Source organism: Topomyia yanbarensis, chromosome 2, assembly GCF_030247195.1.
Source record: "Topomyia yanbarensis strain Yona2022 chromosome 2, ASM3024719v1, whole genome shotgun sequence".
In the NCBI taxonomy this organism is placed as follows: Eukaryota; Metazoa; Arthropoda; class Insecta; order Diptera; family Culicidae; genus Topomyia; species Topomyia yanbarensis.
This window is the reverse complement of record NC_080671.1, coordinates 78,450,946-78,454,992: the sequence shown is the minus strand read 5'-3', so window position 1 is coordinate 78,454,992 and position 4,047 is coordinate 78,450,946. Positions and strand designations below refer to the sequence as shown.

Here is a 4,047-nt window from a genome sequence, read left to right as displayed (position 1 = left end):
ACGCAGCACAAACTTATCCACAGCAAAGATCGAGAATTCAGATGTGAAGTCTGTGGTGGCGGGTTTAAAAAATATTCTCACATGACTCGGCACATGCAAATCCATACAAACGAACGCCCGTACAAATGTGACCTCTGCGGGCAGGAGTTTCTTCGAAGAGCACATTTAACCCAGTATAATCGCAGGCATGTTGGCGAACGACCCCATGGCTGTGAATAGTGTGGAAAAAGATTTGTTGAACGTAGTCATTTGATGGGACACAAGAAGCTGCACGAAAGGTCAAGAAATGGTAGCAAGCGAAAAGGAAAAATTAAGGATTCTACCGTGACTGAAAGCATCCACGCGGTCACTGGAGGCGGTAATGGGAAAATAAAAAAGGAAAAGCAAGTTCTAACATAAATTATCTGATTGAAAGCAATGTAAATAGAAGTCTTGTTTATTATCAAAATGTATTTATTAACTTTCTATATGTAGGAGCTGTTCTAGTTCAAGCCCCACACACATAGCACACCATCCTGGCGACCAGATGCGCCCATCTCGGCCTGCCACTGGTCTATGAAAATACATGTGATAGGACCGCAATGGCCGTTTAGAGTGAACTGCAATAGGTGGCTATCGCGTCGGAACACTTTAACAGTGTGGCCCTGGCCGCCAGTCATGACTGTACCGCCCGCCACTTCCAAACATGTCACCGGTAACCCTGCTGGTGAAACTCCACAATACATCGAAGCTCCTCCTCGGATGCGTTATGTTGAGCTTGCAACGCTGTGGACGGATTGCTGAATCAAACTAATGCTTCATGCCAAACCGGTGCGTACGTGGGCTAAAAAAGAATAAGAATTAAGGCACTTGATGACATACTTATTGCAGACTGAAAATTAAATGACTTAGAATATACAGTATTTTAAAATAACAAGTAAAATCTGTCTGTTCTGCGCCCTAGATGAGCTTAAAAAATTGCTTAAAACATAGAACTTACTTCGCCCATATGCAGACATTAATCCCCAATCGATCTGGCAACCTTGCGTGTACGATTCCAGTCTCAGAGAATCGATTCGTCCACTCAATCGTGCGACTATCACTTTGTCACCGGCGAGCTTTATGTTAATTACCCCATTGTTGTGGATGTTTTCGGCTTCATATATACCCTGCAATGAAACGTCCGTCAATAGTTGTGATAAAAACAAATGACTCCATACAATTTACCTTAAAGTTACCAGTCGTTCCCTCTCAGAACTCCAACCGCCCATCTGCACACCCAATCTCTATGAGATTATCAAAAAAGACACCAGATCGGCAGTCTGGTAACATTTCTTCCGCGCTGAACCTCCTCCTCCAGGTGGCTGAAAACATTCGCCAGCGGTCATCTGCTGCCGGGGTGGGATGAAGCCGTATGATTGGACTTACTCTCCACCGCTGCTACATCATAGCCCTTGGTCGAACTATTCCACAAAAACCGAATTCGCAGATCCGCACAAATACCTTTTGGGCATACACGATTATCATTTGTAAAATATTTCTCATACTGGACGGTAAAATGAAACCATTCTGGGTTAATATTTTCCTGCATCTCATTCTGATGATTGTGCCTGGTGAAGTTAAACTGCAGTTTTTTCTTCAGTAATGAAAGCAAAACTGGTCGGCGAACTCTTGGGAAACGGGAGACAGCTGATGTTTTTGGATTCCTTGGCAGGATGTAAATACATAACAGATAGGTAGAGAAAACAGGAAAAAAAAACAAAAAAGATGTCATCGATGTTTGAAGAGCACTTTTCACTTTAGAGCAGCGTTGTCAGATGGTTTTGTATAATAAGTTTGTTCTAGTCTTTACACAGAAGTTGCTCCGGAGCAAACAGAAGCGAAAAAACTTGCTTTTTACTCCATCTTGCTAACGGAAGAAGAAAAAAGAGAAGAGAACATAGGAACGATTTTCTCTCTGTTTGCTCCGGAGTACTTCCACTTTCTACTGGTACTGAAAAAAATCTAATATCGGTATAGTTCTAAATAAAAAATAGGTATTTATCGGTGTGAAGATGTATGCTAACCAAAAGTTACCTGCAAATTATTGGTTTTAAATAATAGATCATTCTAATGTTATGTAATCAAACCTACCGAGCTCAATCGATTTCAGAATCGGTTGTTGAGCTTCATTTGAAATTTTGATAGTAACCTGGCAGATTGCTGAATCAATTTCCGGATGATTTTATGTGGAAATGTGTAGACATTTTCTAAAAAGGCCCATACGTAATATTAATTGATCGTATTATATGAAAATCGTTATTTTTTGGCAAAAAAAAAATAAATCGGTATTTTAGTAATTTTATTGGTATTGAAATTAAAAATCGGTTTAGATATCGATGAATCGGTATATTCTGCAACACTTTTTTGGGGTACAGCTACGTCAAAACAATGTTTTTGACAAATTGGAATGAACACTTACTCTTGGAGTTCATACCCAGTAAACAAAACGGCGAATAGCCAGATTAAAATAGATGCCGGCGAGCGGTAGGCTACTGGAACTTTGTTATAAGCTACCCGCCGTAACTTTATTTCATATTCCCCACACGAAGTTCATCCAAATGGTGTAAAAGTATGGAGAATCGAGGTAAAATAGGACAGGGGAATACAGAGTAAAATGGGCAGTTCGAAGAATTTTTGATTTTTTCAATAGTTAGAGACACCAAATTAACGTGACAGTATTCAGAATCGATCCAGCGATGAAAACGGAAGCTGTTCTGCATATAAAAATTTTTGACGAGAAAGGTCTATTGAAGTGGGCTCAATTTTGGGCCTTGACAATACCGTATACTCAGTAAATCACTTTGTGTGGCTATCATTTTATTATTATTTTAATTTTGCATTTGGGACAGAAATGATCAACAAATCTTGAGATTAATGAGCTTGTTGAAAAATACAATTACTTTGTCTCAGATGCACATTCAACTTAGACGTTCATATTAGTCAGCGACTGACTTAGCTTCGATGCCTGTATAGTGTATATAAACATGCTTCTAAACACTCCCTCGTGAATCTATCTCTCGTTTTTGCATTTCACATATTAGTGAATTACCTTTTTGTCGCTATAAAGAAGTATACCGCATTATTATGTAAATTACTTAAAGGGGTCCGCTTATATAATTGTGGCAAAAAGTACCTAATGTTTAATAATTTTTTTAAGCAGTAAAATAACTTAGACATGTGCCGTTTTCTGCAAAATATTTACTAAGGTTTCATCTATAAAATTTTCGAGCGTAAGGTGTCAAAAATGGCGCCCAAAATGACGGCTTTCTCGGAACATGATTGTTTGAACCATCGGGCATTCTCGTTTTTGAACCATTCAACCAATCAACTTCGGGTTTTGCCCGCCTAAAAGAATACAACATTCTCAGGCGCTGTTACCTACAAAATCGCAATATTTTGATAGGATAACGAGTTGATAACGATTTAGAAAAAGTGGAAAAATCATGCGAAAAAACGATACTTTATTTTCAAGTGACCGCCATTTTGTTTCAATATCGATTTTTTCATGTTTTTAAGTTTGGGGCGCCTCTACGGAATGTAATCTTCAAGATCGTTTTGGTTTGCTGCTTTTAGACGACGAATTGCGGCCTGTATCGTGCGCGCAGATGAGGTCAGTTTTCAAAACAACTTTTGCTTGAGCCGCCATTTTTGACACCTTATACTCGAAACTTTTTATTTTGTAGATTTATATCACAGACTAACAGACATAACACTTAAAAACAAAGCTTCGCCCGCTTTAACGGTCATTTTAAATATATTTGTAGTTGGGACTGTGGCCACATTTGAAATTATGGCGCCACTGTCATATGAACAAGCATACGGGGAATAGACCACTAGTGAAAAATTGCTCCAAAACCTGAGGGATAACCTACCAGTAAATGAGTGTTTGGGACCGTGAATAAAAGGTGGAGCTAGTGTTCTGGGAAAATTGTCGGATCGATGTTTTTTGAGGGAATTCCCTTATAGTGTTATGTCTGTTAGTCTGTGTTTATATGTAGATTTTTACCTTAATAGACATTTTGTAAT

General features: G+C 38.8%; 1 long non-coding RNA gene across 1 annotated transcript; it reads right to left on the bottom strand.

Annotated features, from left to right (window-relative positions):
* Positions 1–432: 432 nt before the first annotated feature.
* LOC131678288 (uncharacterized) lies at positions 433–1,788 on the bottom strand. The gene is made up of 3 exons (XR_009303618.1): positions 1,207–1,788; positions 980–1,148; positions 433–823 (listed from the first exon to the last, which is right to left on the bottom strand). It is a non-coding gene; the product is annotated as an uncharacterized LOC131678288 (long non-coding RNA).
* Positions 1,789–4,047: the final 2,259 nt, after the last annotated feature.